Source organism: Porites lutea, chromosome 1 (assembly GCF_958299795.1).
Source record: "Porites lutea chromosome 1, jaPorLute2.1, whole genome shotgun sequence".
Taxonomy (NCBI): domain Eukaryota; kingdom Metazoa; phylum Cnidaria; class Anthozoa; order Scleractinia; family Poritidae; genus Porites; species Porites lutea.
In genome coordinates, this window is record NC_133201.1 from 58425714 (window position 1) to 58444927 (window position 19214).

The window sequence follows — 19214 nt, forward strand, 5'->3', positions numbered from 1 at the left end:
AGTCATCATGTTTCACAGATTTCGCATTTTTATGCGATGATGTGTATGTTGTATGCTGTTTAACATACATTTTCAAAATTGATCTTAACTGACCATTAAAGAAAATGACGAGACTATATATTCAAAAATTACAAGGGGTCTGGAAATTACATTAGGAATTTAAAATTCTTAACAGCAATGAATACAAAAGGCAACAGCTAAAAAAACATCAACTTTTCACTATTGATGAATAAACAATGTTCTTTTATCTCACAATGATAATCTGTTTTGCCAGATGCTAAGATTTCAAAATGATCCCATTTGATGTTATGTCCGGTGGCAGTGATACGGTCAGCAATAGCTGAAGAGCGATCATTTTTTGTCGGACTTGAAGTGTTCAGTCTTGCTATCATGGAGCCGCCGCTTAGTTTTACCAATGTAAAAATCATTACAATCTCAACAACAAGCTGTGTAAATGACTTTGGATCTTTGAGAGCGATTAAGGCGGTCCTTGCATGGAAAGAAAGATTTAATGTGGCAGGTGTTTTGAAAAATTATCTTTAAATTAACACAAGAGTAAAACTGGTAAATACAGGATTTTAGGCGTTTAGATTTTTGGTTGCTTTAAAGAGCTAAATAAGGTAACAAAATAAAAAACCTAGAAAAACGTCCATTCTATGAAATCCACATCGCAGAACTGGAATAGTTATATTCTTTTAGCATTTTACCTTATAGTGACGTAGCTTATCCTCTTTTTAGCTTTTTTATCTTTTAGTTGTTTATTTTATTCATTTATTTATTTTCTACAGGACCACGTAGATAACAGTATTTTATATACTAATGGGTATTTTATCCTGTTAAAATATTCGCTTAAGGACGACTTGTTCATTTTAGGAAATATTTTAAAAGTTCTTTTCCGGGGAATTGTTTTTCATCGCTTCGTGAAATTGCGTGCAAAGAAAACGCTTTATTTTCGCCCATTTTTTTTTACCTCTTCCTTTCATCATAACAAAGCAAGCTTAAATCTAGGGACAGCACAATACTCTTGAGGGAATGGTCTCAACATTATCCTCAGCCTAACAGAATAACCCCCGTTAACAAGAACCAACAATTATGGGCCCAAAGGTTTTGGGACACCTCACTCTTTTTCACGTGCATTTGTATGGAATTTGCAGCTAACCGGCAATACACACTCTACCTTGCGAGCAGAGGCCCTTCGATCTTCCTAGATAAGTCCCTTCCTCTCCCCGACTTATCAGTAGGAAGATCGAATGGCCTCTGCTAGCAGGGTATACACACTCATAAATACGGTCTTTAAGAATGACGGGAACTAATTTTTGCGATTAGGACAAGTTGGTTTTTCTTGCTGGGAATTAATTTTTGCGGTTTTCAGATAGTCCCCGCGGACAAATCATTGATAATATTTTCGTTTTTACTGAGTACGAGCAATGAATTAATAAATACTTACTTATTTGTCTGTCATATGGCCGGCTCTCGGCTTGAAGTTGTCTCTGCTGCGGAGAAGATCCTGGTGTTTACATCACGGATAACCGCACGTGGAATAATCAAGTCAGTGAGCAATGCGCTAAGGCCATCAAGCTCCTGGGATATGTACGGAGAAACACCAGACTCGTCAAAAGCATTACGGTTAGACGTTCGGCATACCTTAACTTAGTAAGATCCCATCTTGGCTATGCCAGGCAAGTCTGGACTCCGCAGTCAATACACCTGATTCGAAAGCTCGAGCGTGTCCAGAGGCGCCCTACAAAGTATATCCTGGATCTACCATTCATTTGTGACCAAATTAAACATATAGGGACAGGCTAACGAGACTTAACATATTACGAATCTCCTATTGGCACGAGTTTTTAGACATAATTTTCTTTTTCAAAGTTGTAACCGGCATAGTTAGAGTTAGTCCCTCTGTTCTCCCCCAAGTCTTAGTTACTCGCACTACCAGATCTAAATAACAGCAACCGTAATGTCACTCATTTTATTTCAAGAAAATGTAATACTGTCACTTTTCAGAGATCTTTTTTCAATAGAACCATCAGAATCTGGAACACACTAGCTAATGACTTTGAACTTTCATGCAACCTTTAGATCAGCCAATTCAAATCCAATAGAGCACACTTTCTATGGGTTTACCGGCGTGATAACCCTCTGTTAGGGATGTTGGGAGAACACGAGAAAAGCTTGTAAATCACGAGCCGAAGGCGAGTGATTTACAAGCTTTTCGTATTATACTCTATTTTGTGAAGCGCTGTTGAAAGGAACTTTCAGTCTTTGAACCTACCATCTGCAGTTCAGTATTGCAGCACACGTTTACAGTTTAAAATTACGTTTGTCGACAATCTTTATTCTTCAAGCTCATAGTATAAACTAATAGATGTTAGAACTTTTTATAGCTTGAGTTCCGGGGGGAGGGTACTCCAGATTTCAAGTGACAGGGATGATCGAAAGATTTTATGGGGTTTAAAATTTTCAATTTCGGGATTTTCTTGGGCAGGAAAATTTTGGCAAGTATTTTTTTGGCAGCTTGATTTATAGCCAAATTCGGGAAGTTTCTTAAGGTTTATCATTTACATGTAGTTCTGATAGCAATCCGTTACGCTAAAAAAAAAAAACAAATATGTAAATCATTATACTTCACAGGTGTTTTCAATACATTAGATTCTCATCATTTTTTGACGAGAACCAAAATAGAATAATGAGTCATCTATATTCACCCATGCGCAAATAACCCCAAAATGATTTTTGAAATTTCCTAACGGCATCGTAGTTTCGAGCTAGTCTCTCCTGAACGATCATGGATCGCTTGTGTTTAACGATACCTCAGTGATGAAAGTTACTGCTGCTGAAACTGTTCGCTCTATTGCAAATGTGCATGGTATAACATTAGAACTGTACCAACAACACAGTGAAGACATTCAACTCGCGAATCAATATGGAACTGATTTGAAAGTGTAAGTTCTACAGCTATTGCTATATCTCTTGCCTTTCTCTTGTCTGAACGAATTGTCAAAGAGCTGCCAAGTGCACACTATTTAGACTGTGAACTTCTTTCTCAACTGAAACCTTTCAGAGTGTTTTATTTTAATCGACAGTTGTATGTTTTTCCTTTTTCTTTTCCCTCAGTTTTGAGAAGTAAAATTCAGTGCATGGTTGAGTGATGAGGAACGTAACCGGAAGAGAGTTATCAGCTTATGGTAGAAAAACAGCAAGAGATTTGTAGAGGTAACTAACCAAGTAAAAAGTCACCTTAACCAGGACAATCGTAAACTGATAGAATATATAAAAAAAGTTTTAATATGGTGATAGAAGACTTGTCAGTTTTTATGTAGGATACCTGAGGTATGTTAGAGCCGCTAACGAGTTGAACTATGACTGATTTTCTCCGTACAATGTAATTTCTGCCTAGAGGCCAAGACTAAGAAAAGGCGTGGAAAATGTCAGTTTTTGGTCTGAAATAAGGCCAGGACTTAAAGAACAGGGCGGCTTGAACCCCCACCAAGAAATCCCAGGAGCACCCCACCAAGAGATTTTCTTCAAGTAGTAAATAATGCCAACGGTCAAGGTTTAAGTACTAGGGCTCACGGGAAAAACGTGCGGACCGAAAACGGAATGATTCTAAAACGCAAGTGCCTGCTGGAACAACACCTCCGGCTGCGGCCCTTAGCTTACCACTATCTTTCTCTTTCCTTGCCATGATTACAACTTACTTCCATGAATTTACGACTATATATATTTCTCAGTCAAACACCTAAGACAAAACTAATTTCCTCGCTTTGAGTTAGGGCCTGTTTACATGGAGTGGGGGACCCCGGTCTAGTGGGGTAAGTTTCTTTTGTTTTCACGCTCTGGAGGACAAAAAACAAAAGAAACTTACCCCACTAGACCGGGGTCCCCCACTCCATGTAAACAGGGTCTTAGATAATCAATAAAGGGTTAGATATTCAATGTACCAGCTAAGGAAACACGGCTTGTGTTAGCTAGGTAATCACTGACTTCAAAAACCTATTACGATAAAATTTTGACTGCCAGATAAAGAGTATCTCAAACAAATCGTATCCGACTTCTTCTTTAAAGAGTTCTTTGTTATGCTTTAACTATTGTTTTCGTCTTATTCACTCATGTAGGCGAACAATCTAACAGAAGTACAGTCATTAATTGTTAAGTGCAGACCAAACTAAATCGGACGATTTTTAAAACGGTAGGTATTTGTAACAACTCCGATCCCCATCTTTTGTTAGTGACTTTGTGAACTGACTACTCAAAAGGTCAGACTACAGACTTTGCAAAATGGCTCATTTGGTAACTCTTTTCGTCTTTACTTTTTACGCACTCATCTAGCCGAATTCAAAATCAGTCAAAATCGCTGAAAATACCTTTTTGAAGGCAAAAAGACAACAATATACATTAGGTAAGGTAGTACACTGTCTATTTAACATTAATCTATATACATAGTTGGCTATATATTATTACTGTAGCTTACTGTAAAGATGAATTCGAAGCAAACTCATTTTACCAACAAGCAGATTGTGTGGGTAACCTGTGGTATCTGTATAACCACAAAGGAATCCTCGTCCCAGGGTCTACTAGTGCCCCGGCCAATATGGCGGCGTGGAGCTGTTAGTTTGGATCTTCCATCGCTCACAGAGTCAGTCAGTATAGCAGTGCAAACCTAATTTAAGCTTAATAGTACCTACTAAAATTTCAAGAAAGGACTCTGCAATATAAAAACCAAAGTACCAAATAAGTCAATAGAATTAGAAGTTCAGGACAGACATTTACAGGGGGCACCCAACGACGATTTCCTCCTAATTGCGTTGAAATTATGAAAGAATTCTCCTTATCGAGTAGATAGCTAGCATGTAAAAGTAGGCGGTGATTTCAGGCTTCATCTTTCGCACCTTCCTGTAGTTCCCCAAAAAGTAGGCGGCACAAAACTCGAACCTTGTAGACTACAGTACTTTTAAATCTCTAGAAGTGCATTCTAAGCGGAGCTATAAAATTTGTATCTGTTAGGTCATCCTAGGGGAACTTGAGGCTTTTCGAAATTACAAGGGCTTCAGTTTTATTTTCCTGAAAGTATGAGACCGTAAGTTAATAAAGGTCATTTCTTTATCACCTAGAGATATATGCCAAGAGATCAGAGGCACAATTTAAAAGATTTGACCAACAAGAAACAAGGAAGGTAAATACAACATTAAAATAATTTTATTCTATTTATATACATTAAGCAGTCTAGATAGCAACACAGTGTAGAAGATACCAGAATTCATGGTCAAAACAAACTATACTGTAAAATTCAAACTGCATGATAAATGGCATAAGACATAATGCCGCCCCTCTCAAACATGCAAAGGAAAACTCCAGTTTTAAACCTGTGAGAGCAACAATTAGGATGCAAGGGCATTATGTTAGATGCCCTATGATATATGCTAACTTTTACATAAAAACTTTGATTAAACAGTAATATATACTTCGGGTTAAACTGGGATTTGAACTCAGCAAAGAAATGGGATACACATTCTCCCTGAACTATAACATGCAAAGTCTGATTATATAAGGAAATATACACCAGCTCAACTGTTATTCATACTCAGCAAAGAATTGGGAGGCAGCAGCTTTCTGAACAATGAATACAAACTTTAATTATCCTAATGAGCCAATAGACTAAAATGGGACACGAGTGTTAGAGAATAGAAAGTAGAAATATTATTGTGACAAGCTGTCTTCTTAGACTGCATCCACTTACTAAAATTAACATTATTCCCGTTTTCGCTTACTGACAAGAGTCATACAAATTTTTATTTACCAGCCTTTGAACTGTTTTGGTTTAATATCAACCCTTCAAACCAATTCTTTCCTTTTCAAAGTGTCTCGACCAAATGAAGCATTTAAAGGGACCCAGGCCTATGGACAGAATTTTTAAGATACATGGATTTTCTCCCAGGGAGTAAACCCCTTATATAAGCCAACTAGGTATGTGCCAGCCCAAAGGGTGTGGTTTTTGCATTATTTTGATCTAAAAACGGTCAGGACTTGGAGAAACGGGGGGCCCACCCCTACCAAGAACCCCCAAGAGCACCCCCCCTAGGGATTTCAGTCTTTTTCAGGTAGTAAACAACACAAATAAGCAGCCCCGGTTTAAATACAAGGGCCACGCGTGAATTGCCGAGAGAGAGAGTTAGCTTCCTTTTTTATTGTGTACTTTGTTTTGCTCTGCACGTAAGTTTTGTTTACTCTTTTTAGATAACTCAATCTAAGAGAAGTGCAGGTATATTAAAGTTGTTTAAAACGTGTGGGCCCTCAAAACAAAATTATTAGAAAAATCTTAATAATGTGCCAGTAATTTTCGGATCTCGCTTTAAATTAGATAATGCAATCATGGTTAGGGATATTATGTACTAGCTAAGGCTAGGGAACCTAACTTGTGATAGGTAATCACTGATTTCAAAAACCTATCACAATAAAATTTTGACTGCCAGATAAAGAGTATTTCAACAAATTATATCTGACTTCATCATTTTGTTATGCTTTAACTAATTTTTTTTTGTCTCCTTCACTCATGTAGGTAACAATTTAATAACAATCTAACAGAAGTACAGTCATTAATTGTTCAGTGCTGACCCAACTAAACCAGGATATTCTTAAAACGGTAAGAGCTTGGAGCTTGTAACAACCCCAATCCCGATCTTTATTTAGTGACTTAACAAATTATGGCTCCTAAGGATCTTCCTTGAAGTATTAGAATACATAAAAATTCTGATATTAAAATTAGATAAACTGGGATTCCAACCCAGCAAGCAAGGGAGACAGGAGGTCCCTGGACTGAGTCTTCAGTCTATCATAGTTATTACTTACTATTAATATTAGATAAACTAGGATTCAGACCCAGCAAGCAACGGAGAGAGGATCTCCCTGGACTGATATTTCAGTCTTTAATAGTGTTATTACTTACTATTAAAATTAAATAAACTGGGATTCCAACCCAGCAAGCAAGGGAGACAGGATCTCCCTGGACTGAATCTTCAGTCTATCATAGTTATTACTTACTATTAATATTAGATAAACTGGGATTCCAACCCAGCAAGCAAGGGAGAGACGAGCTCCCTGGACTGATACTTCAGTCTATAATAGTTATTACTTACTATTAAAATGAAATAAACTGGGATTCCAACCCAGCAAGCAAGGGAGACAGGATCTCCCTGGACTGAATCTTCAGTCTATCATAGTTATTACTTACTATTAATATTAGATAAACTGGGATTCCAACCCAGCAAGCAAGGGAGAGAGGATCTCCCTGGACTGATACTTCAGTCTTAAATAGTGTTATTACTTACTATTAATATTAGATAAACTGGGATTCTAACCCAGCAAGCAAGGGAGACAGGATCTCCCTGGACTGATACTTCAGTCTATCATAGTTATTACTTACTATTAAAATTAAATAAACTGGGATTCCAACCCAGCAAGCAAGGGAGACAGGAACTCCCTGGACTGATACTTCAGTCTTTAATAGTGTTATTACTTACTATTAAAATTAAATAAACTGGGATTCCAACCCAGCAAGCAAGGGAGACAGGATCTCCCTGGACTGATACTTCAGTCTTTAATAGTGTTATTACTTACTATTAAAATTAAATTAACTGGGATTCCAACCCAGCAAGCAAGGGAGACAGGATCTCCCTGGACTGAATCTTCAGTCTATCATAGTTATTACTTACTATTAATATTAGATAAACTGGGATTCCAACCCAGCAAGCAAGGGAGAGAGGAGCTCCCTGGACTGATACTTCAGTCTATAATAGTTATTACTTACTATTAAAATTAAATAAACTGGGATTCCAACCCAGCAAGCAAGGGAGAGAGGAGCTCCCTGGACTGATACTTCAGTCTATAATAGTTATTACTTACTATTAAAGTTAAATAAACTGGGATTCCAACCCAGCACGCAAGGGAGACAGGAACTCCCTGGACTGATACTTCAGTCTATAATAGTTATTACTTACTATTAAAATTAAATAAACTCGGATTCCAACCCAGCAAGCAAGGGAGAGAGGAGCTCCCTGGACTGATACTTCAGTCTTTAATAGTGTTATTGTTTACTATTAAAATTAAATAAACTGGGATTCCAACCCAGCAAGGAAGGGAGACAGGATCTCCCTGGACTGAATCTTCAGTCTATCATAGTTATTACTTACTATTAAAATTAAATAAACTGGGATTCCAACCCAGCAAGCAAGGGAGACAGGATCTCCCTGGACTGAATCTTCAGTCTATCATAGTTATTACTTACTATTAAAATTAAATAAACTTGGATTCCAACCCAGCAAGCAAGGGAGAGAGGAGCTCCCTGGACTGATACTTCAGTCTTTAATAGTGTTATTGTTTACTATTAAAATTAAATAAACTGGGATTCCAACCCAGCAAGCAAGGGAGAGAGGAGCTCCCTGGACTGATACTTCAGTCTTTAATAGTGTTATTGTTTACTATTAAAATTAAATAAACTGGGATTCCAACCCAGCAAGGAAAGGAGACAGGATCTCCCTGGACTGAATCTTCAGTCTATCATAGTTATTACTTACTATTAAAATTAGATAAACTGGGATTCCAACCCAGCAAGCAAGGGAGAGAGGATCTCCCTGGACTGATACTTCAGTCTATAATAGTTATTACTTACTATTAAAATTAAATAAACTGGGATTCCAACCCAGCAAGCAAGGGAGACAGGAACTCCCTGGACTGATACTTCAGTCTTTAATAGTGTTATTACAAAACATAACCTGGGATTCTAACCCAGCAAACAAGGGAGAGAGGAGCTCCCTGGACTGATACTTCGGTCTATAATAGTTATTACTGACTATTAAAATTAAATAAACTGGGATTCCAACCCCGCAAGCAAGGAAGACAGGATCTCCCTGGACTGAAACTTCAGTCTATCATAGTTATTACTTACTATTAAAATTAAATAAACTGGGATTCCAACCCAGCAAGCAAGGGAGACAGAAGCTTTCTGGACCGAATTTTCAGTCTATCACAGTTATTACTTAGTATTAAAATTGGAGAAACTGGTATTCCAACCCAGCAAAGAAGGGAGACAGGAGCTCCCTTGACTGATACGTCAGTGTATGGTAGATAAAACTTACTATTAAAACTATAGATAAACTGGGATTCCAACCCAGCAAGCAAGGGAGACAGGGGCTCCCTGGACTGATACTTCAGTCAATGAGAGATGAAACTTACTGTTAAAAGAAAGCATTTACTGGGATTCTAATGCAGCAAGCAAGATAAGTAATACCTGGAGTGATACTACAGTCGATTATGCGTGTAGTTGAACCTTTAATACCAGAACTAAATGAAGTGCATTATATCTTTACATTTAATTATTAGTAGTATTATACTGTTTGAGCAGCAGCAATTCTTTCAGTAAATTCAAAATAGAAGCCGTAAGTAGTAAAAGGGAATTCCAAAAACAAAGTTGGCCTATTGTTGCCAATACAGTGGCCTCAAGCCAGGTGGAGGGTTTCGTGCGTTCCACAGGGTGCTTGTCTACTTACGCGTGGAGAGTGGTACTGAGCCATCAGTTACACCGAGGTCTGGGTGGTTGCCTCTGACCGACAGGTGATGTATTGGGCGCCTGATAAGAAAACGGCCGTTGCACTCATGTGCTTATCAACTCATTCTGCAGTGGTGCAGAGCTTTACGAGTGATACTGCACGGGCCGTAGCGGTGTACCGCTCATCGGGTCATGCCATATCTCAGCTTCTGTCACGAAACAAGTCTGTTGTAAGCGCTCATGCCCAGGTGTCCCGGTCTGGACGCAAGCGGAGGTCCCCCAATTTATATGGCCGTTGCACTCACGTGCGTCTCGGATACTGCACAGGCCATACACCCTTTTCTTTAGGTCATGCCAAATCTCAGCTTCTGTAACAAAACAGGTTTTTTCAAGCCTTTAAATTTTTTTTTGTTGTTGTTTAGATAAAAAAAATCTCAAGTTATTTTAGGTATAATTTCAGATTTTCTTGGAAAGAGTTGTTGCTCTAAGAAGATTATCACTGATTTTCAAAGTAATATGCACTTAGGGCAACTGGGATTCCAACCCAGGAAGCAAGGGAGACAGGAGCTCCCGGACTGATCCTTCAGTCAATAGTAGATAAAACTTACTATTAAAACTAGATAAACTGGGATTCCAACCCAGAAAGCAAGGCAGACAGGATCGAGCTCCCTGGACTGATACTTCAGTCAATAATAGATGAAACTTACTATTAAAACTAGATAAACTGGGATTCCAACCCAGCAAGCAAGGGAGACAGGAGCTCCCTGGACTGATACTTCAGTCAATAATAGATGAAACTTACTATTAAAAGTAGATTATCTGGGATTCCAACCCAGCAAGCAAGGGAGACAGGAGCTCCCTGGACTGATACTTCAGTAAATAATAGATGAAACTTACTATTAAAACTAGATAAACTGGGATTCCAACCCAGCAAACAGGGGAGACAGGAGCTCCCTGGACTGATACTTCAGTCAGTAATAGATGAAACTTACTATTAAAGCTAGATAAACTGGGATTCCAACCCAGCAAGCAAGGGAGACAGGAGCTCCCTTGACTGATACTTCAGTCAATAATACATGAAACTTACTATTAAAACTAGATAAACTGGTATTCCAACCCAGCAAGCAAGGGAGACAGGAGCTCCCTGGACTGATACTTCAGTCAATAATAGATGAAACTTCCTATTAAAACTAGATAAACTGGGATTCCAACCCACCAAGCAAGGGAGACAAGAGCTCCTTGGACTGATACTTCAGTCAATAATAGATGAAACTTAGTATTAAAACTAGATAAACTGAAATTCCAGCCCAGCAAGCAAGGGAGACAAGAGCTCCCTGGACAGATACTTCAGTCAATAATAGATGAAACTTAGTATTAAAACTAGAAAAAACTGGGATTCCAACCCAGCAAGCAAGGGAGACAGGAGCTCCCTGGGCTGATACTTCAGTCAATAATAGATGAAACTTACTATTTAAGTAGATAAACGGGGATTCCAACCCAGCAAGCAAGGGAGACAGGAGCTCCCTGGACTGATACTTCAGTCAATAATAGATGAAACTTACTATTAAAACTAGATAAACTGGGATTCCAACCCAGCAAGCAAGGGAGACAGGAGCTCCCTGGACTAATACTTCAGTCAATAATAGATGAAACTTACTATTAAAAGTAGATAATCTGGGATTCCAACCCAGCAAGCAAGGGAGACAGGAGCTCCCTGGACTGATACTTCAGTAAATAATAGATGAAACTTACTATTAAAACTAGATAAACTGGGATTCCAACCCAGCAAACAGGGGAGACAGGAGCTCCCTGGACTGATACTTCAGTCAGTAATAGATGAAACTTACTATTAAAGCTAGATAAACTGGGATTCCAACCCAGCAAGCAAGGGAGACAGGAGCTCCCTTGACTGATACTTCAGTCAATAATACATGAAACTTACTATTAAAACTAGATAAACTGGTATTCCAACCCAGCAAGCAAGGGAGACAGGAGCTCCCTGGACTGATACTTCAGTCAATAATAGATGAAACTTCCTATTAAAACTAGATAAACTGGGATTCCAACCCACCAAGCAAGGGAGACAAGAGCTCCTTGGACTGATACTTCAGTCAATAATAGATATAACTTAGTATTAAAACTAGATAAACTGAAATTCCAGCCCAGCAAGCAAGGGAGACAAGAGCTCCCTGGACAGATACTTCAGTCAATAATAGATGAAACTTAGTATTAAAACTAGAAAAAACTGGGATTCCAACCCAGCAAGCAAGGGAGACAGGAGCTCCCTGGGCTGATACTTCAGTCAATAATAGATGAAACTTACTATTTAAGTAGATAAACTGGGATTCCAACCCAGCAAGCAAGGGAGACAGGAGCTCCCTGGATTGATACTTCAGTCAATAATAGATGAAACTTACTATTAAAACTAGATAAACTGGGATTCCAACCCAGCAAGCAAGGGAGACAGGACCTCCCTAGACTGATACTTCAATCAGTAATAGACGAAACTTACTATTAAAGCTAGATAAACTGGGATTCCAACCCAGCAAGCAAGGGAGACAGGAGCTCCCTAGACTGATACTTCAGTCAATAATAGATAAAACTTACTATTAAAACTAGATAAACTGGGATTCCAACCCAGCGAGCAAGGGAGACAGAAGCTCCCTGGACTGATACTTCAGTCAATAATATATGAAACTTACTATTAAAACTAGATAAACTGGGATTCCAACCCAGCAAGCAAGGGAGACAGGAGCTCCCTGGACTGATACTTCAGTCAATAATAGATGAAACTTACTATTAAAAGTAGATAAACTGGGATTTCAACCCAGGAAGGAAGGGAGACAAGAGCTCCCTGGACTGATACTTCGGTCAATAAAAGATGAAACTTACTATTAAAAGGAGATGAACTGGGATTCCAACCCAGGAAGCAGGGGAGACAGGAGCTCCCTGGACTGATACTTCAGTCAATAATAGGTGAAACTTACTATTAAAAGGAGATAAACTGGGATTTCAACCCAGCAAGCAAGGGAGACAGGAGCTCCCTGGACTGATACTTTAGTCTATCATAGTTATTACTTACTATTAAAATTAGAGAAGCTGGGACTCCGACCCAGCAAGCAATGGAGTAAGGAGCTCTCTGGACTGATACTTCAGTCTATCGTAGTTATTACTTGCCATTAAAATTAGATAAACTGGGAGTTCAACCCAGGAAGCAATTTAGACTGGAGGTCTCTAGTCTGAGAAGAAGAACACCCGATTGCATTTGCCCGAAATCTGCTGTTAACTAGGACCAATGAGATATACCCTTTGAAAGTTTCCACTTGAGAAGATATGAGAACTCCGTAATGTCTTTGCCTGATATCTGCTCTTAACAAGGGCCAGTGGGATTTGCAGTCACAATCATTTCATTTGAGGAGAGAACTTTTTTCACTTGAATTTAATTTATTTTTAATTAATTGCATATAATTTCATTTAACATGGAAGAGACACTTCATGGATCTGTTAAATAAACTATTAATAGAATTATTACTATTATTATAATTGTTATGTTATTATTATTATTACAGATATACCATTAGATGATTAGTTACCATAAAAAGATAATAATTGTAATGATTCAAATTGTATATTTCACTTAGTAAACATAGATTTGAACCTTGAAATTATTTAAGTGCTTGACTCTCCACTGTTATATCTTTGCAGGTTATAACAAGGCTTTTGCTGGACGCTTTATATATATCTAAGTGGAGACGTCGGAAATGAATTTATTGTATTTATAGTGTAACTTTACGATTTTGCGCAGTTGTTGTTACAGGGAAAATGCTGCTGGAGGGTTCAGTGAGAGTCGACTTGTCTTTATTGATATGATTTTTTATGTCTCGGCCCACTAAGAATATCTGCTGATGGTCAGATATTTTTAGTGGGCGTTAAACTTCATTTCTTATCTATATCCCTTATCGTTGCAAATCAAAATAGGTTTTATTAGTTCAATTTAAGTCTGTTGGTAACATCCTCTAAGCGATTGTTTCTTTTTCTTTAGCTTTTTTATTTTCCAGATTGAATCTACCCGGTTAATTTTGTTCATCACGTGGGGAGGCGTTTTCTACGCTTCAGGTATAATGGATATGTTTCTTTGCATTAATCCCCGGTTTTCTCCTTAGGCCTACATATCGAGCACCACGAGGAGCTCGAGGAGTTCGGATTGATATACTCTAGAATAAGAGCACAACATCGTATGTGTAGTACCCGGCGTCGTTTGCTAGTGAGAGAATAGAGAACAAAGAAGTGAACGACTGAAATGAACTCATTTATCCCTATTGCAAACGGGAGCCAGAAAAATACGTTTCTTATACGTACTTATTGCAAAAAGTACGGTTAAACCCGAAAATGGTGTTGGGTTTGGCAGAAGTACCTGAATTTTTTTATCATTGAGATTCTTTATATATATTTTGCTAACAGATATTTACTTTGGTCGTTATATTTACTGAGTTCAGGTTCCTTTTTTAAATTGCACTTTTATAGTTTAAAAAGATTGGAAAATCGTCATCTGGTGAAACCTGTACTAGCTGATGAAAAAACACAAACAATGAAAGGTACGTTATTTCTTGAGAAGAATTGGATAGCCCCAGTTTTTACAACAGGGTTCGAACAGGGGCAGTCCGAAGAATAGCGAGCTGTTAGACTGTAAATCACTTAATAACTAACCAACACGAAAAGCAAGAGCACAAAATAACCAGTACTCAAATTCTCCATTTCTACAGTCTACTGATAAACATTGCACTTTCTTCTGTTTTAGGACGTGTTTCTCAAGTTGGTCATCGGAAGAAGTGCCTGCGTCTTTCAATACAACTAACGTGAAGATGTAGCGATCAAGATGAAATACTTTCAAAAACTTAATCCAATAATTTTTTTCCAGTAATATAAAAGCTAAATAAAACTGTGTAGAATTCTGCTACAGTAGCAGTCAACATTTTCGAAGGAGGACTTTCGAATTCCTTCTTACGGAAACGACTGCTACTGGGCAACAATAGCTTTTTTTTTGTTCTGAAATTTATATTAAGGATAGGCCTATTCGAAATAATTATTTTTAATGTTGATCGTGAAACATGATGGCCAACCTTTGGGGCAGTGTTGGTAACTTGCGAGTACTGTTGTCGGCTTCTTCCGCTTTCGTTAATCTTCGTGTTCGTAAACGCTTAAATGAACACTCTCGCCATTTTTCGGGGGTACTTTCGTAACTTTCAACCATTATCGTTGACTACTTCGGCTTGCGTTAATCTTCATATACTAAACGTACCATTACCTCGAACACGCGCTATGGTAAACGCTTAAATGCCTTTACAAAATTGCGTTCAGTGAAATGAACACTCGCCCCATCTTTCGGGGATACTTTCGGCAACTTTTGACCACTATCGTCGACTTCTTCGGCCTGAGTTAAATCCTCATGTTTACCTACCATTTCTACGAACCGGCGCTATCGTAAATGCCTATATACCTAATCTCGCTATCTTTCGGGGGTACTTTCGGTAACTTTCGACCACTATCGTTGACTACTTCGACTTGCATCAATCTTCATAGAGACTTGTACCATTACTTCGAACGCGCGCTATCGCCAACTTGTGAACACTATAATGTTAATGAACTACCTCGCAATCCTTCGGGGTACTTTCGGTAACTTTCGACCATTATCGTTGACTACTTCGGGTTGCGTTAATCTTCATAATTATACTAAACTTACCATTACTTCGAACACGCGCTATAGTAAACGCTTAAATGTCTTTACAAATTGCGTTCAGTGAAACGAACACTCTCCCCATCTTTCGGGGATACTCTCGGCAACTTTTTACCACTATCGTTGACTTCTTCGGCCTGCGTTAAGTCTTCATGTTTACTTACCATTTCTACGAACCGGCGCTATTGTATATGCCTTTGCCACAATGAATACTCTCGCCATCTTTCGGGGCTACGTTCGGTAACTTTCGACCACTATCATTAACTACTTCGACTTGCGTCAATCTTTATAGAGACATATACCATTACTTCGAACGCGCGCTATCGCCAACTTGTGAACACTATAATGTAAATGAACACCCTCGTAATCCTTCGGGATACTTTCCGTGACCTTCGACCACTATCACTGACTACTTCGGCTTGCGTCAATCTTCATAGAAACTTATGCCATTACTTCGGACGCGCGATATCGCCAACTTGTGAACACTATAATGTTAATGAACACCGTCGCAATCCTTCGGAGTACTTTCGGTAACTTTCGACCACTATCGTTGACTACTCGGGCTTGCGTTAATCTTCATTATAAACTTACTACTGATTAGTTCGAACGCGCGCTATAGCAAACACTTAAATGTCTTTGCGAGCTTCTTCTTTTGAGCTTCGCGCAAAACCGACCTCCTGTAAATCTAAAAAGAGCCTCTAGCTGTCACCATGATGTTGTAAACCAAATTTATACCGACTTGTTTAATGGTGTATCTTCTTTTTAACACTATGTATGTACATGAATGTTTTTGCGCTCTTGTTAACCTTCCGTCGCCGTTATCAATTATTTTATGCTTTGTTATGTATAGGGTGCTTTAGTAACCTTTATTTCCATGACTAATACGCTTTCGATCGCGCGATTCCGAGCACTTGCCGAACGTGCATCAACTTCGTTAACTTAAGTGTTATCCGATCTTGTAACTTTTCATTCTCGATCCTCAACACGTGGTCTTGGTTGCCTTGAGGGTAGAGGGTAGAGATTTGCTTTGCGTTTAACGTGAATGAGATGTGGTTAATGTATATAACGTTATACATAATAAGCCCAATATGTAATGTAAAGGAGTTGATAATGGATAAGCCACATAAAGAATGTGGAATAGAGGGTTGTAAGCTATTGATTCTATAAATTTATACCAATCTGCAACTGTTGAGTTAATAAAGGGATTGACTTTTAGAGAAACTGTAGTAATAAACCGGTGGGAAAAGTAATTAAAAATTGTTTTAATCTGAAATAAAGCTTGTAAAATAATTTTACCACAGTAATGAGAATTAAAAGCTTGCGTCTCGAGCGCTATCCATTTTGTGCCCGCAGGTGTCTAAGAAAAAAAAAATAAACTGAGAGAGCTGAGAAATAGAAATTGTTCTGGTTTGCTTTCGAACTACAATGGGTTTATGCGGTTTTAATTCAATAGCTCCTCTAGATCTCGTTACTATCGAATTTCGCGTCCGCTTACTGGCGTCTTCTTCGGCCTTCATGTTCGCTCAGTTCGCCTCGAAAGCAATGCAAGCGCATGGAATTCTTATGATATGCAGTTACAATATTTTAATATTAACTTCCAACGGTTTAACTCCAGATTAGGCAGCTGTCAATCAGCATCTTGCCTTTTCTCGTTATTAAAGTATCATTGCTTCTCTCCGTCTTCTTATTTCTTATTTCCATGGAAATCACCCCAAACAATGCACGTTCCTAAGGGGGGAGGTTTTTGATAAACGCTGTCTGAAGTGTTTATCTGAATTTCTTCAAAAATTAACATCATTTTAAATTTATTGCAAAGTAGATATAACTCGGTTAAGTTGACAACCTGTATTTAATATTATCTATCCAATACTGTGTATTTAACAATTCCTGTCCTAAATTGTAATAAAATTAAAATTGTAATGATTTTGTTAGCGTAAGTAATACTTTGTTTTGATCTAATAATGCATTAGTTTGTGTAATGGATTCTACATGATCTGATGTAATGGCAGTGCTTTGAATAAAATTCGTGCAAGCAAATATGAACCTGAGTTTCAGATAAAGATAATTAAACCAAATATCTTCTGCTACTTTTGAATTTGTCACCCCTGTTCTGGTTGCCTTCGTTCACTTTTATCTGGGAAACGCGAATAACTGGGAAAACTGCCCTATTGCATTGGTGGGGTAAAAACTGAACATGCTGGTTTTTCTTTGTCCTCTCGGGTAGCCTAAACATTCAAATTTTGAATACGCAGCCTCCACGTCGTTTGTGCAAACCTCATAGATAGGTCGAATTACGCCCCTTTTTTCAAAAAAGCGCACAACTTCGAATCCCCCCCCCCCAACTTAACACCACGCCTTGTCCTCATTCTACCACAAAGGTATTCACAACTGTGGAAAATGAACCATTACGGGACCTCACTCGATCAGATGTTAAGGACGTGGCCGTGAATAAAAATACTAAACAATTATTCACCGAAGTGGTACCGAGAAGGAAAGAAAGACTCACAACGAGGTTTTTGTACATTTCCACCCTATATATTATTTAAAAGGCGACAGGGCACTAGGCAATTCTATCCTACGAAATTTATCAAGTGAGTGCCAAAACCAGGACCAAGACAGTTTTATTGCACGTGCAAACACAGACTGGAACTCTTTACCAAATGGTGTCATTGAAAAGCAGTCTGTGAAGGCAGTCTGTGAAAATGGCCGTCAAGTACCATCTTTAAAAACGCTGACCCTAGGCCTTTTTATCATTTTTTTTTATTATCTTCTGAACACTCGCACTTTGATTATCGTAACATTTTCACCTGCACATGCATCTGCCGTGATAGGATATCCCCCTCGCAGATATAAATTAACACGATTAGAATTAGCAGAAGCAATATACGCTAGCGTGCGTACCTAAAAAAGTCGATACACGGTCGAGGGTAAAGAATAAAATATAGTAAATATAATAAAAAAGTGAGTAATAACAAAATCATATGATAATTATTTTAAAAAGCAAAGTTTCCCTTTATTAATCTATAATTAAATCTGCTTGTTGCTTAGCGGTTGAGGAGAAAGCAGAAAAATGTGCGTATGTTATGCATAGATATTTCATTGTTAAAAGCATTTGTATTTAGTGTCAGGCGCCGTGCACCTAAGGACTGGAAACCATATATGACGTTTTGATGACGTAAGAAAAAACCATGTGCGAGAAAAGCAAGAAAAGTAATCGACGTTACGAACTCGAGAGTTGTAAAAGTTAAGGAAATATATGAGCAAAATACACGTGGAATATTCTCAAGCAGTGTTTATATCCTGTGTAACACGTACCTCTGGAAAAATCCTGGCTACGCTCCTGATTAGAACGCAATTGATCGATTGATCCGTTATTCCGTTTGGGATCCAGTCACGTCGTATTCCTTATCAGTCTTATTCATGAAGTAAAAGATAACCTGTCTCTTTATAAAAGCAAAAAAAGGTTTTCCTCTTGAACAATTTCTTTCGGCAAAATCAGGCGTCTTAGGTTAGAAAAATCAAGAGATTTTGTGGAGTCATAAGGGACGAAGTTGAGCCAAGGGCCCTACATGTGGCTGAATACCCTCGGTAAAAGGAACCCAGCACTGAAGACCCAAGGGTAAATAAGACTAAGGAAAGGCGCGGAAAAGAAAGGTCGGAGAGATCGATTCGAAATAGACTGCTTCTTAGTTACCAGCAAGAGTCAGATGAAGTAATAAAACTGATATAAATTGACGTGTAGTTGCTGTAGCTGGTGGTCTCTTCTCTCGCGTAAATGAGCGGTGAAGACGCGAGCAAAGCGCGGGCAAACGAGCGGCAAAAGAAGTATCTTCCGCATTCTCTGCCTGGCTTCACCCGCTCATTTACCCACTCGAAAAACAAAACTGCCAGCAACGCAGGCTAAACCTGAACTGGAAAGACCGATCTGTTTGCTCC

At 38.5% G+C, this 19214-nt stretch overlaps 1 long non-coding RNA gene across 1 annotated transcript; it reads left to right on the forward strand.

The window, feature by feature from the left end:
- The first annotated feature begins 4583 nt into the window (after window positions 1–4583).
- On the forward strand, window positions 4584–15646 carry LOC140940450 (uncharacterized). Its single transcript, XR_012166353.1, has 6 exons — window positions 4584–4838; window positions 5115–5176; window positions 6560–6643; window positions 13587–13660; window positions 14069–14139; window positions 14343–15646. It is a non-coding gene; the product is annotated as an uncharacterized lncRNA (long non-coding RNA).
- The last annotated feature ends 3568 nt before the right edge of the window (window positions 15647–19214 follow it).